Raw genomic sequence first — 23999 nt, 5'->3', positions numbered from 1 at the left:
AGTCTGTATTTTAAAGGAACAGACCGGTTTAAACTTGTTTCATGCAGATTTTGTCCCTATGAACCCAAAAGTTGTGTTTCCGGCAGCAGGAAGACAATAATCACCACAGCTTAAACAACGTTGGAAAAAAATATAATACTTGGTACTTAGGTACATAGGACGTGGATTGAAAAATAACAAAACATACAAATGAGCTGCTATTAATGCACCAGAATTCATCAGAGTAATGTGTCAGTGATTATTACTTCGTTTTTTTCAATTGACTTTTGAATTTCTTTTAAATTACTAAAAGAAACCATAGGCACATTTCAAGATTTATTTTTTAAAGAAAACAAAAAAGCAAAAATATACAAAAGTATATGATATAGATTTCTGTATGTATATTTTCTTTTTTGGCCATTGCTTTCCTTTGTTTTTATTGTCGTATAAAAACAAATTTTTCAGAGGAACTTGCGTGACTTAGGTAATCCATTAAAGTGAATATACAGTTTATATAGTATATATATATACGGTATACATATAGTCTATTCAAAGTTACCATATCATTTCTAAAATAATGCAGCTGAAACTTTGGACTCACCTTGAAGTCCCCTCTGCTGATTTGTGGTGCATTCATGTGCTGGTGAGAGGCTCCAAAATCAGAGATATCATCGTCGACTGCAGAAAGATGTTGCATTCACGAGTTCTGTTGTGGGTAAAACACATAAGTAGTTGTGGGTGTTGAAAAAAAGGGAACTGTTATATCCTCCCTGAATTAAAATTAGTGCTGATCAGCAGCCAGCTACATTATATTTCATAATTATAGAAGCTAATTGTACAAACAAGACTTAAGTGTGTCAATATCCCAACAATTAGAGTGTCAACTGCATAAAACTATAAATATAAATATGTCAACAACTACAAATAAATATGTCTGTGAAGTCTACACTCGGGTTACGGTCATAGTTCCCGTCTTGATGCAGTTTTCATCATACACGGATGCATTAAATGACATACTGTATCTGGATGCAAAAAAATTGGATTTTGCTCACATTGCTCTCATAAAAAACAGGCATGTCAGCATTCAGGCTTGCCTGGTGATGGGAACTGTGCATAACCTGGACGCACTCCAGACAGAGAGGAGAGCAGGAAAAACTACTGCACAAACACAATTAGATAAACGCATAACAGCCACTTTCAGGCTGCGATATAAGCTTAACACCAGACCTAAGGAAACACGTTAACACGAGGGTGTCAAACATACGACCCGAGGGCCAGAACCGGTCCGCCAAAGGGTCCAACTCGGCCTACGACTTTGCAAAGTGTGACAATTGCAGAGAAGTCATTAATTCCAATTTTTCAATAAAATGCACTGCTATTCCTATTTGTCCAGTGGTGGCCGCTCTGCAAGCAGGCCGTATGCTGGATACGCTACTATAGATCCCACTTGCTTACATACAGGCTACGTGACACAACACTGTCAAGCATACTGTTCATGTAGAGTGAGAGTGAAAAAGGGGAAAAGTGGACACAGAGTGTTGGGTTTACCAAGAGAAATGGTCCAGTTCCTATTTCTTCACAGAGGTAAAAGGGAAGCCAGTGTGCTTGGTGTGTTCACAGCACCCTTCAGTGCTCAATGAATATAATATCCAGACTTATCATGGCAAAAAATACCCCTGTTTGGGGGAGTTTTAAGTTAAGAGTTCTTCACCCCCTTTACAACTTGTCTCCCTGCCTGCATTTATGTATGTGTGCGCTTTATTGTGTGCCAGAATTCATGACTACTTGCAACATTTTATCCAATGTCAGAAATGGCTGAATATGGCCGTCAGATGACACTGGAAAAACACACACACACACAAACAAAGACACATGTTGGGAAGTCCTTGTTGGCCCATCACACTATGTGTGTCAGTATGTGTGTATGACAGTGAGAGAAAGCGAATGTTTGGTGCGCGGCTCCTGCTTTTTCAGGGAAACTCCGGTCCTGCTACATGATCAGGTGTGGCGGCTGGAGCTTGTCTGTCTCCCCATCAGCCTGTCACCGTGACGATAGGAGCTGAGCTCTGTCCCCTTTTAGTGTCAACCCCGGCGACGTCCATGTCATGTCAGTCCAAACGAATGGCATGAGTGTGTGTGTGTGTGTTTGTGTTTTGGGGGAGCAGCTGAGTGGCCCTGGCAGTCTGTCCCTTAGGATCAGTCTTTCCTTCATGACCTGCTGACCCCTACACACACACACACACACACACACACACACGCACGCACGCACACACACACACACACACAATATGGATTTTTTCCATTAAGAATTTTGTATCTCACCTGTAGTTCATAATTACGATTAATCCATGTGTTTGAGTTACTTTAATGATTGTTGTTAGCTAGATAGCTTAACTCTTAGTGATGTGACTGAACTACTAAAGTGCATTAGTTATTCTTCTTCTGGTGTTGTTGGCAGCTACCAAACAGCTTTAACTGCATCTCCATCTGTACTGGAGGAAGTGCCCAGCCTAATTTGCATGTAGCCCAGAAAAACCAAGACAGATTACAATCAGATTTAGGATATTTGACCAAAACAGACACATATATGTGGCTAAGTGTAAATGAAGGATCCCTGGATCTCATCTGGATAGAAAACATTTAAGGGAGTAACATTCCTGTGTCATTGTCATACTGATGATCAAAATTGATGCAGCAGTACCAGTGATATCGTCATTTTTATTCCACACAGTCTTCTTCCTTCTTAAAACTTGGTGCCTACATTACCAACAATGCAACTTGACTGCCGACAGTGTATTCAGAGATTCAGGAGTGTTATGCTCGTAGCAGCAAACGTAGCCTCAAGCCGACAGCAGAGATGAGGAGCAGGCTATGTCTGGAAAGCTCACTTCTTTCTAATTCCACACCCCCACATTTTTTTCTTTTTCAAACTTGTAGTCAACGCGACCTCACAGGAAGGCTTGTAAATAGCACATCCTTACACAGACATTATGCATCATGAGGACGCATTTCAGGCTTTTTGCACGTCATTTGTACGCTGCTTTTCGTGTCATTGTATGCCATGCAATAGAACTACAGTAACGTCCATAGTTAGGTTAAGGCAACATAGTAAAGTTTAGGAGAAACATCATGGTTGGGCTTAAAATAAGTATGTAAACTAAGTAAAATGCATACGGAAAACACATCATAAACGTCACTAAAAAACATGACAAACGTCAGTAATGTAACTTACAAAACAAAACACCGATCTCCTGGTTAAAAGTCATGTGTTTGTTGGGCCCATACACCTCCCCACCCACCCGCCATAAGCGGTCTTTCTCGCTTTTTATTCTACGTCACTAACTCTGAGCGTGGCATATTTCCGCGGATGTGTTTACATTGCAGTCAGTACAGACTACATGGCATACACTTGACAAGCCAAAAGCAAGAAAGGCGTTCTTATTGCACGCTAAATGACTTATCGTGGCATTCATACACCTTTTCGTGCAAACTGTCTGTAGTCTTCCTTTACACAACTTTTTTCACACATACTACCCAAGACCTGTAAACAGACTTTCAAGTGTAAAACTGCTGGAATTCCCCTTTAAAAAAGACAAATGTAAGTGTTGCCAAATTTGTTTAAAGTTTGCTTCTTGTATCCATGATTCAATTTCAGCAAGCAACTGATCAGGGAGGAGTGAGTTGCAGTGACGATGGATTTAGTTGATATGTAGAGCTGTATATCATCGGCATAGAAGTGGAGGCAATTACAACGGATGATATTACAGAAGTGGAGACCAGAGGATGAAAAGGAGAGGACCATTTTTAACCATGTGTATGAGACAAACCTTGCTCTATGACACTGGCCAAGGACTGTCACACACACACACACACACACACACATTTACAAACACACACACACACACATGTAGCAGGCAAGCAGCGTGGCAGACAAGAAGAAGAGACAGTTTCCAAGACGTGGGGGAGGGAGGAGCCGCTCTGCTATTTCCTGCGTCTGAGGAGGAGCATTAGACCCAAGACAATGTCACAGCCAATCACCTTCAACACTGTCACATGACTCCTCGCAGTTGGCCGTCTCGTCACCCATCCTCCTTCATAAGCCTTTCTGACAAGCCCCCATCTGAAGGACTTCACTTGTCCAAACACACCTTCCTCCCCTCTTTCCACCTCCTCTTCTTTTCGAAAAAATTTTTTTTCCTCTCGTCCTAACTCGCCTCCTCCTTCCTCTCTTCATCTCTCCTCTTCGTGTCCACGCCAGCTCATTGATCTCTGTCAGTATTGAATGTCAGAGACACGTTCAAAGATGCTTTTCGTTCCCCATTAATAATTCACACTGCCTGAATCATCAATAATAATTCTCACAGAGCAATCATTCAGCTTTACCACCTCCCTCCCTCTCTCTCTGTCCCTCATCCCTCTCTTTATCCACTTCCTGCCCTAGGCCATTCTTCCCTTCCACACCTTATTCCCTACTTAAACTCCTCTCGCTCTGTGATATCTCTTTTTGCTTATTCGGCCCACTTTTCCAGCCCTTTTATGTGTATCATATCTTTGTCCTTTTTCCCTTGGCAAGGCACTTTTTCATGAGGTCGGCCGGTGCTTTATGGATTATCTAAACATGACTGATTCCCACCTTATTCTAAGGAAGAAACAACCAGTCGTGTTGTTTTTCCACGATTGCCCCTTGTAATAAAACATTAACATTATTATTAGACTGGCAGGGCAATCCTATTCTGTGGTCTTCTTCTTTAACCGTAGCGATAACTCAAGTCCTGTCAATCACCTGCTCAAAAATGAATGAGGATGGACTATGTGTCACCGCCCAGCCAGTGTATATTTACTTTAATAGATATAGTGGAGTGGAGGAAGAGGCGGAGGGGGACAAATAGAGGCAGAAAGCCTCTCTTAATGTACATGTAAAACTCTCCAGTGGGCCCATGCCAAGTGTAAGTGGTTGAGTGATATTGGCAAAGGGAGAGAGGAGGGGATGGAGGGAGAGAAAGTGTCAGATTTAGGCATTTTCCTTAATGCTATAAGAGCTTATTGATATTTTGATTTTCACTGGGGGCCGGCAGGTGCTGAGGCAGCTGCTTTTCGCTCTGTCTCTTTACGGGTGAGAGATGTGGAGTTCATCCCATCCTGCTCGCGGAAAACCGTCCGGAAAACTGTCTCCTGGGAATGCCGCCACGACCAGAGAGAGAGTGAGGGAGAGACAGTGAGAGATGGAGACGGGGAAGAGGGAGGGAGGGAGGGAGGGAGGGGAGAGCTGTTGCATGGGAAAGTAGAGAATGGGTCATCTAAGGTCCGTCAGTTTGAGGGCTTGTTTCACTTTTATTTTTAAGACTAGTGGCCCCTGTCAGAGGAAGAGAAACAAATCTGTGCTTCATACTGGGATTACTTTATTCAGAGGAGCACAGTCTGAGAGAATCTTTGCTGTGCAGAGATATACAGGACTTTTTTCCTTCTTGCTGGAGGCACCCCTGAGGACGGTGATGGCGATCAGTCAGTTCGTCAAACACTTTGATCCGAAGCGAGATATCTCAATCACTACTGTCCAGACTGCTACAAAACTTGATATGAATATCCACGGTTCCCACACTCTAAGAAAAGTCCATAAAAATACGGGTCAATGTATCGCATTAATATGAAGGAATTTTCTGTATCGATTTTTCACAGGAGTTTTTCCTGTATTTTGTAAATGCATTGCATTGTGGGGACAAGAACCTTCGCTAGCGCGAAAGTTGGAAGAGGCAGAGACCATCACACACGGCAACGTTTAGTTCAAATTTCGAATTTGGAGAAAACTTTCTCACACTTCTGTGGTAAAACAAATCCACAATTAATGTCTAACCAAAATGATTTATGTTAAGGACTTAACGTTAGCTCGATAACGTTTTAGTTTGAAAGCTGTTTTATTGTTTAGTTCAACTGTTGTCGACCATTAATGCAATATTTTGCTGATTCATTTTGAGATTAACGCAAGTTTGTTATTGTAATTTACGTTTTACCAAAGCATATATTTTAGACTTCTGTGGACGTCAGGTAGAGTTAGCTGTAGTTTTAGCCTCAGGCGGTCCGCAGAGACCGATAGGTAACGTATAAATGCTAGTATTAGCGGCTGTTTTCCCTCCTGAATGTAAAGGCTGGGCCTGGTATTTGGCTAGGTAAGGAAGATATACTGTATTTTCCGTTTTAGGATTAACAGTAAGTTAGATTTTGAAAGTATCCAACCGAAAAAATGCCAGCCCCTCCTTACAGGTCTCCCTCCAAAGCCCCTGGCCCAAAACACATGAAAGCCCACTGCCTGACTACTGCTGGAGGATGAGTTCACAAGAGAGTGTTGGGGAGAGGAGAGCAGCGGATGTTAGAGATGGGAAAGTTTCCGATGTTTACAACTCGCATCCTAAAGTAATTTCCACAATGGAAAGAAAAAGTAGTATGATGGAGGCTAATACTTTTTCCAGACTGCATTCAATTCAGTTGTGTCCCTCATATTTTGGATGTAAACTTACTGGTATGACTTACAGGAACACCTAAATATAACAGAGCCATTATTAATGTTAGTTATTTGGTATGAAATGTACATTCAGGCTCCATGGACAATAAATCCTTTGGATTCTAATGATCACATTACCTTTTTTCTAGTGCCACCTCAAAGACAAACTTCACATTTAACTGACAAAGAAATATAAAAGAAATGTAAAAATTGGTGCTTATTAATTAATCCAACACTTTAATATTGTAGGGGTGTAATGAACATTGCAGTCTCTAGGGAACTCTAACAGGACTTTAAACTTGAAGTTTGCTTACCTATTTCTCCCAAGAAACCAGGACTAAACTTGTGCTTTTGCTTCAGAGAGAGTCCTTTTACAGTCCCACTGACACACAAGTCTTCTGTTCTGTAAATAAAAATGACATTGATCTTTAGATTTAGTGTTACAGTGTGTTTGCATGCATCACGATACAATCATCTGATTACAGAATAACAGACAACAAACTTGATAACAAATTCAGCCTTTTGATTACATATTGGATAATTAAAGTTTCAATTTAATAGACATAAAATATGGATTACACAAGCAAATAAAATCTGGCACAAAATAAAAAGTGAATAAAATTAAATGACATGAGCAATAAAGTTAGGCAGCAAGTATTCCATCCAGTATACACTCTCTTTCTGATAATAACCATTTCACACTGTCTCTCTCTCTCAGTCCCATCGACTGTCTGACCTCTACTGTAAATAAATACAAGGACTCTTGCGTCTCATTAAGAAGAGGAAGCTCGTAATCACTTAGACTCTTCATCCACCCCGAGTCTCTCCAGCACACTTTTGTCTTTAATTGAACCTGCTCACTAACAACCCTCTCAGGGATCCGGCCCTGTTTTCACAGCCTCTTCTCCCTCAGGACGGGCTGCAGCCACACAGGAATATCACACAATGCAAAAATCCATCTTGTCTGATTTAAACATAACATGGATCAACTCACACACACACACACACACACAGGCACACATTTTCCCTGTCAGAGTGCTGAAGAGGTCAAGGAGAAACAGGGAGTCGGTGTCCAATCGACTGTTGAGAATGAAACCATCCTGCTCTGACTGCTGCAGGGCGACAGTCAAAGTCAAGACACTGTGTCTGAGCTCAGTCTTACTGTCAAGGAGCTGTGACTACTGCAGACTACAAAACATCTCTCTGTCTTACAGTGATGCTCCACACAAAATCTGCAATTTTAGTAAAACACTCACCCATGTAGACTCGAAAACTGGCTGTAAAAATTAGCGCTCTTACACTTATTTTGTCAGTTACAACGGATTCCAATAGTGACGAGATTTTGGAAAAAATAACATGCAAGGCGAACTTCTCAAACATGATTCACTTTCCTTTCCGTCAGTCCATGAGCTCAGTTTGTTAAATACACAGCTTCAGTCTCAATCGTTAAACACAATCAGTGAATGAACAGGTGTGTTTGTTTGTGCCCGCCTCCTCTCTTCTATTGGTCTAATCCTAGAATCGCCCCTGTTATCACATAGATAAATAGGTTCTTATGGCAGGTACAGTCTGCTATTTCTATTTGGTTTACGTACAATTAAATTACTTGATTAAGTGATGTGCCCAGGAACCAATCAGTAAACTACGACATGAATTCAGACCTAGTTGGAAGCAGGTAAGTTGGACTAGTTGATGAGTGAGCTCGGACAGAGTGCTTCTGACCAATGGCAAAGCAGGAAGTGGGTCCTCTAAACTAAAACACAGCTGTTCATGAGCTCAACAGACTCATGGGTAAAGAAGGGTTGAAATATGATTTCAGACAAAATATGAAGATTTGTAATATTCTGAACAAATATAGGTGCAGCGTGGAATTAGGGTGTTTCAGTGGGTGTTTTTATACTTATTCATTGTTTGAAAGTTTATCTTATCTGTTTGGATCCATTGTCACGTTGCTTTTTTTGTATTAATGACGAAAGAAAATGAAAACAAAAGTATAAACTCTGCAGACCCACCTTTACACCTTTCGGGACCACTTAAAGTGGGAAAGATATCTGGGTAGAGTATCACTTTAACAAGTTATTTAAACCTATAAGGTAGTAGTCCTAATAAAATCAAAAATTCTTAAAACAAGCCGGCACAAATCTGATCAAATGAAAGTCTTTCACTTGATTCCAACAAAATTCAACTAATTTCTAGAAGCAATGGAAACTGCTCAGGGAAACACATGTTTTGATGGCAGAAATCAACTAAATGACCTGTTAAGATGGATGTTTGGGATTTGTTTTGCAGTAAAATCATCATTCAAATTGTCAAACCACGAAGGAGAACAGAAACCTTCCTGTATCCTGTATCTCCTGAGATTTGAACTAACAGTGCATGAGGTCACAATTGTGGTAATATTCTTATCATTTAAATTCAAAAACAGGTGAAATTGGAAAAATAAGCAGCAGAACTGAACAGAATCTCAGGTACTGAATATCAAATTACTGCCCAACTTATTGTTTAGTGTTATTAAAGTAAGCATGAAAGAAAAACAGAACTATAAATACCAACAGTGACAGAGTAGAAGGAGCTGTATGTGCAGTGGTTTCTCAGGCTGTGGTCACTGAGTGCTGCTGTCTGAAGCACTGCTGATTTGCACATTTACAAATCAGTTATATGATCCCACTAAATGGAGGCAAATGGAACGGGGCTGACTTGTTTAATTACAGTGTCACTGTATAAACTGTACAGTGATGAATCACATCCTTTTTGAAATATCTTTGAGCCTTCTTTCTTTTATTCTCGTCAAAACACAAACAATGGGATGTAAATGTCTTCAGTGCAGATGAAATATTAATCTAATAGTACATATATGCACGTCGCTGAAGTAACTTCTAACATGATGGAATCATATATGATTAGATAATAAAGATAACTGAAATCAAATCTGTTCCAAACACCATCAAATGAAGATATCAATAAAATTGATTTCTGCTCACTGATTACAGCAGCATTGCTATGACTGCTGTAATCCACATGTAGTCTGCAATAGTTAATTATGCGGCAAAAAATAAAAATAATAAATAAATAAAAATACAACAATCCTCATAAATGTTCAGCTTCTTTTTGTAAAAGTGGTTTTCGGGTTGGTGTTAGAGTTTGCAGTTGGTTTGCTAGATTTTATTCTATATTAATGTTTTATTTCAGCAGTACTGTACATGCTATGTATTTAGTGGACTAAAATATACTAAAAATATGTAGTTAGTCTTACTTGCTCTCCAGTCTCCTTCCTTCTTAGTTTGCCCGTGACACTCTGGGTTAACGGAGACCTCTTCCACCTGTTAAAAGAAACAATTGATTTGTGTACTGCAAGCCCCGGTGAAGCCCACAGGTAAGGGATATTTAACACCGCGGAGGACACTCTCACCTGTGTGTCACTGCAGGCCTCCTCTGCTGCCTGCACTGTCTCTGTGAATACATACAGTATGCCATTAGGTTTGTGCATCGACACGTATTCAATTCTTTTGATAGTCTTTGCTGCTTTGCACCCAAATTTGTTGCATTTAAATCTGCAATATTCTTTGATGTTAACTTCATGCATAGATTCTCAAAATAATTTACAGAAATACAGTACTAGTTAACAATAAAATAAGTTGAACATAATAAAAAAAAATAGATAAAATATGTGAAATATAAAACCCTACTCCAAATTAAAAGCTAGATTGAAAAGATAGGTTTCATTTTGTTTTAAACCAGGTGAGCCTCAAATAATAATAATAATAATAATAATAATAATAATAATAATAATAATAATTATTATTTGTATTATTATTAATAATTATTATTCAGGAAGGTTCTTTTTCACTACTGCACACCATTAAAATTGCACAGGTTTTCCTTATAATGTAAAAACAAAATGATTATAGCCAGATGTCCTCGTTGTTATAACAAGATGCTTTCATATCATATTATTTCTCATCATTATGACACACCAGCTTATTTTATTATAACAAAAAAAACTATGATATTAGAACATAAACTTTACATTAATTTCATATATTCACTTTTATATAATTTCATATGCACTTTTTTTTATTTTTGAGGGAAACATCTAAGTTGACTGGAACAAAAAAGTAGAAGAACTTTAGAATTAATTCTAAAAGAAGTAAAAATATAGCCTGTTCAGGTGTGATGTTATCTATCCCCGAGCTGGGTTAAATGTACAGCAGTGTTTATATGCAGTGTGTGTGAGTGTGTGTCTCAGAGGGATAGGTGGTAAGGGATATCTAACACCTAAGAGGACAGACTCACCTGAGGCCGGTGCCAGTTTTCACTTCCTGTACTTATCGACACCTGCTTCCTGTTGCAGGAGGAAGTGGCCACGCAGCACGCAGCCCGAGTGAAACTGGAGAGAGTGTTTGCACTGCTACGCTGGGATTGTGTCGGCAAAAAATCAGCCTCCGGATAAATTATGAATGAGAGTGATGGAGGGGATAAGAGGAGGAGGGAGGAAGAGACGGAAGGGGGGAGGTATGACGTTATAGTGTTATCTTCTGTTTTACTGAAACAGCTGGAGAGCTGAGAGGGAGATAAGTGACACACACACACACACACACGCAGAGTCAGAGTCACACAGCGCAGAGTCCCGTCTTCCCACCTTCTTCTTATTGTAGTAAATACATATTGTATATTTACCACAGATGAGATGTCCTCCATCACAAGTTATTGTTCAAATTTAAAGAAAAGTAAAAGTAAACTTTAATCAACTGTAAAATGTTGTCATCAAGAAGAAAAAAAGAACAAGAGTAGAGTTAAGTTGTGTTTTCCTGCTTTCAAGTCAGTTGAAGAAGGAAAGGAAGGGAGTGAGCAAGAACAGAGGGAAGAAAAGAAGAAAGTGTGTAAAGATAAGAGGATGGAAGGATGAAAAAATGAAGACGGAAGAAAAATAGTAAATATGTGGACAGAAGGAGAAAGAAAGAAAGAAAGAAAGAATAAAGAGAACAAGAAAACAAGGATAGTAATAGGCAAAAAGGAAGCATTGAGGAAATAAATTAGGAGCAAAGGTAGGAAGTAAAGTGGAAATGAAAGATGGAAGAAGTAAAGTCAGAAGAAAATAAGAAGGAAACAAGGATGAAAAGAAAGAATGAGAGAGATGAATGAAGGAATTAATGAATGAATGAAATAAATAAGGAATATGTGTGGCACCTGAAGGAAGGATAGAATAAAAGTAGAAAGAAAATGAGGAAACAAAGATGAAAGATAGAAGGAAGCAAGGAAGAGAGCAACAAATCAAAGAAAGAAATAAGGAAAATGTGTAAGGACAGGGGGAAAAAGAAAGAAAGAAAGAGGGACATAAGGAGGGAAAGTGTGAGGAAAATATGGAAACTGGTGAAAAATAAGGAAGCAATTAAGGAAATAATTGAAGAAATATGTAACAAAGACGTGTGAGGAAAAACAAACAGGGAGGAAAGAAGAAAAGAAAAGAAAAAGAAAGAAAGATGTGCACAAAAAGAAGGAAAGTAACAAGATAAGAAAAGGATGTAATAAGGCAGAAAGGAAGCAATGTAGGGAATGAATTAAGACCATGTGTAACGGCAGGAGGAAAAAAGAGCGGAAGGAGAGAGGAAATGAAATATGGAAAAGGAAAGTAGGAAGAAAATAAGGAAACAAGGATGAAAAAAGACTGAGAGAAAGGATGTGTACCAACTGTAGGAAGGATAGAAGAAAATAAGAAAGAAAAGGATGAAAAGGATATAAGGATGAAAGAAAGAAAGAAGGAAGAAAGAAACAAATGAAAGAAAGAAATAAGAAAATGTTCACGGACGATGGGAAAAAAGAAAGACGGAAAGAGGGACATAAAGTGGAAAAGTGTGGAAAATAAGGAAACTGATGAAAAATAAGGAAGTAATTAATGAAAAAAAATTAAAGAAACAAATGTATATTAAATTAAAAAATTAAAGAAACAAATAAGAAAGGTGAGTGAAGATAGAAAGAAAAAAATACATAGGGAGGAAAGAACGAAAGGAAGAAGAAAAATAAATAAAGTGTGTAAGGACAGAAGGAATGATGGATGTAAAAGCAAAAAGGAAAGAAAGTGAAATACAAACAAGATTAAAGAAAAAGGAAAGACGAAAAAGGGTGGATAGAAAGAGTAAAGGAGGAGAAGACAGAAGATTTAGTCATATTTATCTCATTTTAAATGTAAAATAAGTGTCACAGAATGAAAATACTCAAGTGAATTACTATTTGGACCTGTATTTCAGTATCTGTGTTCACTTACACAGTAAATGTACGTTGTCACCGGTGTTGTGGTGCGTCACTGACCCTGAACACCGGATGCTGCTCCAGTATCTTCCCTGTGACCTGGTGGATGCCCTGCCTGTGGTGTTTCCACACTCTGGAGTGCAGGAGGGAGGACACACTGCAATGAAGGGAAAGGAATTAAAAAGGAGCCCCTCATTTGATCCATAATTGATCGTCTTTATATGAGATGGCTGGTGAGTAGAAAACAGAGGGAGTCTGATCTAGATAACAAGCGCACCACCCGGCGTTGTGACGGCTGTACGTGACCGCAGGTTGGAGAGAGGCGAGCGTGAGAGCGCCTCGCTTCCATCTCTTGATGTTTTTCCCTCTTTTCTCTTTTAATGAGTGTCAGAATGCAGGTTTCTTTTTTTAAAGGAAGGGGGGTGAGGGAGGGAGAGGAGGGGAGGGGGGAAGAAAAACAAAACAACAAGAAAGCAGAAAAAGACCAAAAGAACAAGCGTTTCTGATAAAGTGCTTACCGAGCGTTTATAGCAAGTTCTGCAGACATGCGGTTGAGCGCTGATGTAGGGCACAAGCCCACAAGTCGTGTCTCATTGATTAGAGGCACACAGCAGGAACACAGAGCGGGAAACACAGGTGCGCCTGGGCAGAATACACTAACACCATGGTGTACATATCATTACATCTAGTCTAAAGTGATGGCTACTCCGACAAAGAAAGCCTTTTCTAAATAGTTTCATCTCATTTGTGTGCGTTTGTTCTGCCAGGCCAGACTCCATTTACAATCAAAGACGTTTTTCACCGTTCCCTTCTAAATGGCGGCCTGTCGAGGCTTAAAGGATAAGCCTGCTGATATGTTTATATATTTCTTATGGTCAATAAACTCCATGAAAAGACAAAATTTCAACAATTAATGTATCTACTCACAAGTATTGTCTCATGTTTAATCAAAGCCTAACATATTCTTCTGTGCCATAAAGCTCCATTGTTATCCTAATATCGCAAGAGTTTTCGCATGTTTTCTTAACTTGTGGGTAACCATCTAGACACGACCCAGACCCCCATACACCATCTTGCCGTCACCATGTTGAGAGCTGTTTGGAGGCGATAGATATGCTCTGAATTTGGAATATTTAGCACCTTTAATACAACTATAGTAAAGCTGCCATAAATACTCACTAGAACACCATGTGTATCCAACCCAGTCTCACTCCCAACTCGTCAAATGCCGCCGATTGGGCAGCGCCCCTCGGCATTGGAACCCGATACACGGAGGTACCCTTTAGCAACGGTATGTGACAAACCAGACCAATGTAAATCCACCCGTGACGTTATTTGACAGTTGGAGCAAGTGACGAAGTATTAATAGTGTGAGAGTCCTCTTAGGGCGGACGGGAGGGGTCAAACAAACACAAGACTTTAACCAGGAGACGGTGTTTTTGTCCCTTGTGAAGCTAAAAGTAACGTTGACCTATTTTGTCACGTCAGTCGTTAGTCACATGACTCGTTGGTATCGTCAGTCCCGTGAGTTACGTCAGTGGCTAGTCAAGTGAGTCGTTAGTCAGTGAAGCTAATGTCAACCGTTTCCTGACCCTAACTATGTGGTTGTGTTGCCTAAACCTAACTTCCAGTGAAAACGGATGTTTATTTTGAAAGGACACAGTATATTGACACGCCATCCTTGACACTTCCGAAAGCAAGAGGGGTACCCCATGCGATGGTCTCCGATGCCGAGGGGCACTGACCAATCGGCGGTATTTGACGAGGTTGGGAGTGAGAATGTGTTGGTGTATCAATCTTAATAGTCCCCAAATATGCACTATTCACTACTGTTTGAGAAAAATGTGTTAAAAACTACAATACCCAGCTGTTTTTAAAAAATGAAACTATGTATTCATGATACAATTTTTAAAGGAATTTGTCTTCAGTAGGAACCAATGGCCGGGGGCTGAGAGCAACAGACAGGGCAGGGAAGTCGAAACGTATTGAGACAGACTAGTTTGGTTTTGGTCTTTTCATGGGATTGTTAACAATTAGAATGATCTGTTAAACGCAGAGCGTCTGAGGAGTTCTCACTGGTCCAAACAGTTGTCATCATGACAAACCCTCTTACTCTTCCTCTTCCTCTCTACGGGCTCAAGTCAGAAGAATTTGTTTACCTCTCCTCTCACAATAAAAGGGATAAAAGAAGAAAGAGGTATGAAACAAAAGGGTAATGGCCCATCCTATAGACGAGGTGTTTTTGTGCTTTAAAGCCATGAGTTGTTATTAATAAAACAGCAGCAGCTGTCACGGTGCGCGGCTTCTTTCTAGACGGGACAGCAGCGAGAAGGCTAATGTGATCACAGCATCGGGCCTCCGTGATGCACAATAGATACTCTCCCTTTTCTACGGTGTTAACAGATCATAACAAAATGCCAATAAAGAGACAAAGAGAAAATATTTTAATGACTCCTTTCAGTAAACAAGAGGCCCTCCGTCTCCTTCATCTCCCCGCTCTGCAACCCCCTCCCTCCACCTGTCCTCTCCTCTTTCCTCTCATCTCTCTCTTCTTCTCCTCCACCTGTCTGTTCTCGCAGACTGCCGCTGACTGCCGGAGACGCCGCCGTGCGATGAGCTCTGACTGCGAGCTCGGCTGGTTTGGGACGCTGGGCCGTTGTGACAAGCGCTGTCCCAGGCCCTGCCTCGCCCCGTCTCCGCGGTGACGCCGAGTTTGTGGCGACTGGCCCGTCTCCATGGTGACAAGGGCTGTCAGAGGCTGTTGAGGCTAGTAAGAGAGGAAACACCTGCCTGTTACCTAACTGGTGCTGGGAAGGGTTGAGGACGTACGGTGCATTACAGGTGACACGGAAAGTCACAGTAACCAAACTGAAAAAACAGGTGCAGAAGAATACGACATGCTGGTGGTGAACAACAAGCAGAAGTGGCAGAAGTACTCATCCTTTAACCCTCTGAGACCCGTTTTTGTCTTTTTTTAGAGAGGTATATGGGGTCTTTAGGGGGAGATAGCAGGTCAACAGTAGATGCCACATAGAAGTGGTGTACATCATCTGAAAGCTGGGAACCTGAAGATAAATTTGCGATGCAGCTCAGCACTGTGTGTCAAATTGTTCCAGTCATCAATCAGAAATAAACATGAATGAATGAATGAATGAATTAAAATAAATTGTGAGGGTGTATAAGGGCTTAGAACATTATGTTAGAAGTATATGATGACCATTCCCATGCTCTTTTATGTCTCATAAGTTGTTGTAGCAATTTTTGGGTTGATACCATTTGTTACAAAGATTTGGTGCAAAATTTAACCATTTTTTAACAATCGAGAATTGATTAAAAATAAAGTAGTAAAAATAAAGTATTAGTTACCAAACCTAAAACATAAAAAGTAAAAAATATTCACAGTGAAATAGGGTACTTTTGGTCAGGTGAATTTCCAACTTTAGCAATTTGGCAAAGGAAAAAAATTAAAAAAGCAAGTAAAGGAAGAGAGGAAACAAGAAAAGGAAGAAAGGAAGGAAATTTGTCAGAAGAAAGGAAAGAAGGAAAGTGATAGGAACAGAATTAAACAAACAAAGGAAAGAAGGAAGGAATTAAGAAGAGAAGGAAGGACGGAAATAAGGAAGAAATGAGAAGGAGTATGGAGGGCAGGGAAAAAGGAAAGTAATGAGGAATGAAATACAACCAAAGATGAGAAAAGAAGGAAGGAAAGGAAGGAAGTTAAGCTGGATGGAGACAAGAAAGGACTTTCAAACCAAATAATATTTACATGTTTCATGCTGAATCTAAAGAATCTGCCACTTCTCCCGTTACATACTGTATGTAGAAAACCCAACCTTGGACTGCACTGACAAACAGCTACATACACACTGAACTGGAAACAGTCATCCAGCCTTTATAACATTCATTTAGCAGATATTCAGTACAGAATAGGAAGCTGCAAAGTGACAGTAAATTCAGCCTGATTGAGCACCAAATAAAATAAAAGTGTCACCGCAACGCCGCCAGAGAACCATTAGATAAATGCAAAATAAAGCCATAAGTGCCATAATCACCAGTGTGCAATTAAATATGAAATGAAAATGTCAGAGGAATAGACACCAAATGGCCGTAACTGCTGTCCCATATCAGCATCGCCAGGCCGGAGCAGTAAAGCTCATGTTTGTTTGCTCCTCTCCATTTTACTGGTGTGTTTTTACGGTCAGGGCTCAATCATATACAGTATCTTAACGATGATGGTAATTAGACAGCGGGCTGCGGGGGATGATTTAGCCACGCCAAAAACATATTGAAGGAGAGTGATGGACTGGATGGAGGAAACGGAGGAGAAAATCAGAGAAAAGTGAGCGAGGAGGGTCGATTGATCTGCGGGTCATAAACAGCTTGGGGTCAGAATCATGAGCTGCTCTTTGGGTTGGTTAATACAATTAGTCTGGCTTAGCTCTGTGGCTTCATAAGCCCATAAACACCCCCCTGTGGCCCTGTATTAATACACCAGGCGATATCAATGATAAATAAACCACAGAGCTGTGTGTGTGTGTGTGTGAACAAGCAGGTGGAGTAATGATTAGATTTCCATTAGTAAAAGGGGTAATAAACACCCAGTGTGTGTGTGTGTGTGTGTGTGTGTGTGTGTGTGTGTGTGTGTGTGTGTGTGTGTGTGTGTGTGTGTGTGCGCACGTGCATACGGGACTGTTAATGTCCCTGTGTGTGTGTAGTAAGAGGTGAATTAAAAGCGCATTGACTATGTGGCAGCACATGCTATATATTAAGGCCAGGCACAGCCGGCCTGCCAGCGGCTCAAGCCAGAGGACCTATTCATCTTCTGCTCTAGCCCCCGACCCCCCCTCTCGATAAAACCACACGCCCACATCCCTGTCCACCTAAGCATAGACCCCTCCCCTCCGCGCACATAATCAAATTAATTAACATTCCTAAGATCCCACGCTCATTAATCTATCCACAGTGGTCAGCAAAAAACAAGGCAGGCAGGGAATAAGTTTGGCCGTGGCAGTGATCTGAGAAGTCAAAGGAAAAATTCTGTTGTTGTATTTTACAGTCGGGTGTTATTTCTGTAGTTTTTTTGTGACGTCGGGTCTCATATTTGTAGTTTTTACCATCTTTGCTATAGGGACTGCAGGGACAAAGCCTGATACAACTTCACATCAATTGCAATGCAGAGCTTTACTTAAAGGCGCTAAATGTGAGATTGGGAGTATTGCCTCCGCACGGCTCTCAACATGGCCACGGTTGAGCCAGCGGCTTGCAGCTAACGGTGCTAACAGCGCTAACAGTGAAAACTAGCAGCAACAGTGCTGACAGCAGCGGCCATGAGCTAGCTAGTGGGGCACGCTGACATGCACTAAAAGCATGCGCGGCCGGCCCGGCCATGTCAACAAAGCATTGAGAAGCTCAGATCACAACACACACAGAGGGAGAGTGACTTCATTCTCTGCTCAGGTATTAGTCCTCTATATCTTTACATAGTTGTTTGCTGCTATATTAATGCTCTTGATATCGAATGGAGCATTTTTAAACCTACATTTGTTACCGTACTCATGCATATTTGCCGTTTTTCAGTGCAATCGATGCAGACAATTGACAGTTTGCGTATGTTCACCGTTATTCCTAATAAGTCTTAAATTGGGTTAAATTGGACTTAAGGTCACTTGTGTTGGAAAGGAACCCTTTAGCGCCTGTATGAGATGCTTTCAACTAACTCCAGTGTAAACCAATCTGCATCATTACTAGACAGTCAGAGCAACTAATGTAGTATATAGAGCAAGAAACAAACACAGACTTTCACCCAGGAGACCGTTGTTCATGTCCCGTGTGAAACCAAGTCAACGCTGACTTACTTTTGTCACATAACTTACATACTTAACTAACGCCGAATACATAAGTTACATAACAAGCCAAACCACGATGTTTTCCTAAACCCAACCAAGTGGTTTTGTTGCCTAATCCTAAAAACTGAGTAAACCTACATTGAAATTTTATTTTGAAAAGACACTATGCATGTAACAAGCGGAAACTGACCCACCATCCCTGACACGAGGTCCATAACTGACGCTAGAGAGGCGCCTAGAGCGTCGCTCCTGGCTGTAGCATCATATTTAATGTACAGACTTGACAGTGGTATTGATTTTAGATTTTCTAAAACTAACTTTCGGCAAGAAGGCAACTGATCATATTGCTTTAACGTTATAATACGTACGATATCAGTCTTGGTTGATTTGTCGACACCTGTGGTGGTATTGACATGCATCGTACACGGGGCAGCGAACGCAAACGTGAGCAGATATTCTGCTATTAAAGCAACAGAAGAAGAACAACTGTATTTGTTTACAGTGCAGCCAAACAACCCAAAGGCTGAGAGGATTCATCGCTTGACATTTTTTTAATAAAAGAGATCGTCAACAATGAGGCCTAAATCCAGCTGTTGTCTTCTGCACTACATTAAATATGCACATGCGCAGGTTTTTTCCCCTCTGCATCACATTCAGTACCTGCATGCAGTGTACACGAGTTGAACGGCAGACACCACAGATAAAAAGAAACTATGTTATAGTAGGCCTATATACAATTGACAATACAAAGAGCACCTACATTGAGTGGTTAATGCTTAAAAAATGCTGAATGCAAAAATGGTGTTAAATATAAGGATAAGGACAACTTTAAATTATAAAATAATAACAATTTAAATTGATTACTAGCATATATGAGTATACATATGTTTACAGTGATGAGGCAATATAGTTATTTTTACACTTTCTCCGTACTAAAACTCAACTACCTCATGTGCGCACATACATGAATACAACCCTCAGAAACTCTAATGATTTTATTTCCACAGATCAAGAAGCCTTCCGTGTGAGATGAAACAAAGAAATGAAACGTGCCCTCCCTGCCTCGTCGATCCTCTCCAGCTGTGGAGTTTATTTTGGATCATAACTCGGTCTCACCTTTTTAAATTAATTAATATATGATGTGCGTTAGTAGCTGTACCTGCTAATGAATTCACTTGAGTGAGCTGTAGGAGATTGATTAATTCATGACAGGTAGTTGATACCCAATTGGCCCTGGGGCTCCCTTGTGGGCTCCGATCCCACCTTCCCCTACCTCTACCTAGACCTGCGCCTCCTTCCTATCACGGTGTTGTTACACGCCTCCCCCCTCTCTCTCCTCCACCTGTCTTTGCTCCATCTCGCTCCTCTGGGACTCCTCGTGACACAAAAGAAAAAACGGCTTATTAATTAAAACTTCTGAGAATTATACTTTCTGTCTTTTCTATACTTCCCCGTTTGGTTCGTTCTCTCGTCAAACGTGCCCACCTGGGCTGTTGGCTTAAAAATTATATTTGGAATGATCAAGGGAACAAGACAGAGAAGAGAAGACAAAAGTGAAACAGAAGAAAATCCGATGGGAGAGAAGGTGAGGAGAGGAAAAAAAAAAACATGTTGGGTGACGGAGCCGAAGAGTTTTGAGAACTGTGCTGGAGAGGAGGCTCAGCCGGAGAGGAGAGCGACTGTATTGATCCCTCTCTCCTCTCCTCTAACAAGGGGAGATTTCAGCAGATTTCCCCTCCATGTCTGGAGGAATACATCCCTTTCATCCCCCTCACTTCTCCCGTTTATCTCTCCGCTCTTCCGAAGAGCACCTCCAATCCCTCCACCCCACCCCCAAAGCCTGCAAGAAGGGGGAAACCCTGTTTGTGAAGGCTTCAGTAAGCCTGCACTGCACACACACACACACACACACACACACACACACACACACACACACACACACACAACACAAACACACACCTCTTACATGCTGGCGCACACAAGGGGTGTTTGTACTGTACCTCTATACTTGTGAGGACCCTTTCTGACATAATGCATGCACTATAGCTCATTCATCTAAACCTTTACCTAAACCTAAATCTGACCTTAAAGGGGAACTCCATCAATTTTACACATCAAAGTTTGTTTACACAGTCTGTTCATGTGGGGGAAAAAAGAAGTTATATAACACTTGTTGTGTGAAGAGACTCTGATAAATTGCCTCAAATGATGTCACTTGAGTCGGTGTTTCCCATGAATTTACTCCACTGACGTTTCAGAAAATCTTTATATAAAGAGTTTTAAGCATGGAACCGAGCCAACCATGCTTAGACTTGAATCGTGACCATAAACAATTGATTCGGAGCAAAAAAAACATTAGAAAACGGAAAAAGGGGCGCCTGGGTTAGCTCAGTTGGTAGAGCGGGCGTCCATGTATCAAGGCTTGGTCCTGACCGCGGCGGCCCGGGTTCGAATCCGGCCTGTGGCCCTTTCCGCATCCACTCTCTCTCTCTCCCCCCCCCCCCTTTCAAGACTCTATCCACTGTCCTCAATAAAATTGGAAAAATGCCCCCAAAAAAATAACTTTAAAAAAAAAAAAAAAACGGAAAAAGAGTGAGGACTGGATAAAAAATCTTCACTGTGTAAAACGTCCTCACTTTCTGAAAATACCCTGTCTCCTTAATTGCTTTACTTTCCGAAAATGTTCTCACTCTTGAAAAATTAGTTACTCACTTTCAAAGTGACAAGTGTACTCAGTGTCCAAAAAGAGTGCCCTTGATTTCTCACTTTCCCAAAACATCCTTACTGTCCAAAAACGTATACATTTTCAAATGACGTCCTCACTCCCCATGTTGTACTCACATACAACAATTTCTTCTCATATTTCACATTTCTCACAGACGCAGACATACCCTTAAACTATGAACCCCAAAACCAAATCAGAACCCGTAAATAGCCCAAATGTCTACACTTTCCTAAATGTCCATTTTTTCTAAAACTTCCTCAAAAAGAAAGAAGTACAAGACTACACTGACACAAACACACCTACATACATGTGTGTTTGTGTATACATACATATGAAGCAAAAGCTTATTTTTGGATCTCTCCATCTTGTGCTAAAAATTAATCCAGGTATCTGGAGTCTGAAACTCTGAAGAAACTGGAGGTTTAACAAGCTGCTAAGAAGTGGAGACTAGAACACAAACACACACACACACAGAGAGAGAGAGAGAGAGAGAGAGAGAGAGAGAGAGAGAGAAGAGAGAGGAGAGAGAGAGAGAGAGAGAGAGAGAGAGAGAGAGGAGAGAGAGAGAGAGAGAGAGAGAGAGAGAGAGGAGAGAGAGAGAGAGAGAGAGAGAGAGAGAGAGAGAGAGAGAGAGAGAGAGAGAGAGAGAGAGAGAGAGAGAGAGTCAATATGGCTTAGCTGACGTCTGGTAATATCCTTTCTCTGTTTGTCATCTCCAATAATGTGCTTTGTAAGTGAGTGTATGCAATCAATTTAGGCCTATTTCCAGCGTGTCTGACTACCTGGTCACCACAGCTGGACTGTGTGTTTACGTGAGGATGGGTGTAGGTGGGAGGGTGTTGAGATGAAGCTCCCTACACCAGGGGACAGCTTTGTGTCCCCCTCTTCCCTCCTCTCCTCCCCAGCCCCCCGGAGAGGCAGCGGAGTCATTTGCTCAGTCTTATGATGTCGTCACGGTGCGTTAGTGGCGAGTGGCGAGGCCCTCACGCCAATCCGGCCCTCCCCACGCCCCCCTGCCGCTCGCCGCCGCTTCCTCCCCCCTGGCTCGCTGTCTCCCAACCCACACAAGCCCTCTCTCCCTCACCCCTCCTCATCGCTCAGTGGTCAGTGCAGGGGGAAGAGCTGCTGACGCAGGCCGGCAGAGGTAACAAGCTTACCTGCGGATAATCTCCTAAGAGAAATTTCAAGGGAAGAAATAAGAGAGTGAGAGAGGCTAGGAGACACAGAGAGAGAGAGGGAGAGAGAGTGGGACGAAGGCAGGAAGGATGGATAGAGAGAAACTTAGCGAAGTTTTTAGTCCCTGACTTGCTGCGCCAAGCACTTCCTATTCTCCAAGCCAACTTCCCCTCCGTGGTCAAGCACTTACTGCTCTCACAATGCCCTCAGTGAGGAGAGGGGAGAGGGGAGAGAGGAGAGGGGAGAGGGCAGAGAGGAGAGGGGAGAGTGGAGAGAGGAGAGGGGAGAGAGGACAGGGGAGAGGGGAGAGGGGAGAGAGAGGAGAGGGGAGAGGGGAAAGGGGAAAGGGGAGTGGGGAGAGGGGAGAGGAGAGAGAGGAGAGAGAGGAGAGGGGAGAGAGGAGAGGGGAGAGGGAAGAGGGCAGAGAGAGGAGAGGGGAGAGGGGAGAAGAGAGGAGAAGGGGAAAGGGGAGTGGGGAGAGGGGAGAGGAGAGAGGGGAGGAGGTGAAGGAGAGTAAGTTATGATACATGAAGAACTTTAAAAACATGGACAAATTCTTGGTCTGAGGGATAGACGAGACATTCAGTGCCAAAAATAATTAATATTAATTGTTATTTGTGGCTTTTAATGCTATAAACATAAACAGTCTGATATCATAGAATACTTTGGCTCAGCTCTCAGAAGAGTTTTAATGTGCAAAACATTTGCTGGACCTACTGTTGGCGTCATTATTACAAAATCAAGTTGTTCCGATAAACACTTACCACACGGCTACTCACTTCAACCTGCAGCAGGCAGAATGTTTTTGGCATCATTGGGCAAAAATTCCAAAATAACTTTTAGCATTTTGTAATTCAAGTGCTCTGAGAGAAAACTAGACTTCTGCACCTCCTCATGGTTCTGTTTTCAGGCTTTAGCGAATCTAGCCCGTGACGGGAGATTTTGACCATCACAGGTCATTTCAGAGAGAGAGCGTTCCTATTGGCTGTTCATTCAACGGAGGCAGCTGTCAATCACTCGCAAATTCCAATCAAACGGTCAAACTAGGCAGTGCTGATCAAATATTAATAAATATTCTCTTACTATAATGCCTATTTCTTGCATAAAATGTTTTCAGTAACAACATAAGAGAAAGTGTGCTCCGGCTGGTGGGCGGTGCTTGGTATTTCCTCAACTGATCGCAACATGGCTGCTTGGTCACAAACGTTCTCATTTTACAGCTAAACAGTACACTACAAGATGTTTCTGAAAACATTTGAAGAGAGAAATAGGCATTGCAGTAACAGAGTATTGATTCATATTTGATCAGCGCTGCCTGGTTTGACCGTTTGATCTGAGTTTGCGAGTGATTGACAGCTGCTCAGAGACGACAAGGCTCCAGCTCAGCTCTGATTGGTTGTTTTCTTCCGGTCTGTGAAATCTTGCAGATGCCATTAGGAGCACCGGAGGACACCGTAGGACACCGGAGGACAAAGAGGAACATGATTTTTTTTTCAGATTACCTGTGTGATGCGCTCCTGTCAGGATATAG

The 23999-nt window shown here is 41.5% G+C and overlaps 2 long non-coding RNA genes across 2 annotated transcripts in view; both read right to left on the bottom strand.

Moving 5' to 3' along the window:
• Positions 1-580: 580 nt before the first annotated feature.
• On the bottom strand, positions 581-7858 carry LOC141768612 (uncharacterized). The gene is made up of 3 exons (XR_012594117.1): positions 7732-7858; positions 6790-6878; positions 581-685 (listed from the first exon to the last, which is right to left on the bottom strand). It is a non-coding gene; the product is annotated as an uncharacterized LOC141768612 (long non-coding RNA).
• A 7402-nt stretch (positions 7859-15260) lies between these two features.
• LOC141768613 (uncharacterized) overlaps positions 15261-23999 on the bottom strand; it is a 34862-nt gene continuing 26123 nt past the window's right edge. The window contains exon 4 of the long non-coding RNA XR_012594118.1: positions 15261-15488. This is a non-coding gene — a long non-coding RNA (uncharacterized LOC141768613). The remainder of the gene's footprint in view (positions 15489-23999) is intronic.

Source organism: Sebastes fasciatus, chromosome 5, assembly GCF_043250625.1.
Source record: "Sebastes fasciatus isolate fSebFas1 chromosome 5, fSebFas1.pri, whole genome shotgun sequence".
Taxonomy (NCBI): Eukaryota; Metazoa; Chordata; class Actinopteri; order Perciformes; family Sebastidae; genus Sebastes; species Sebastes fasciatus.
Note: the sequence above shows the minus strand (reverse complement) of the source record. Positions and strands in the feature narration are given on the sequence as shown.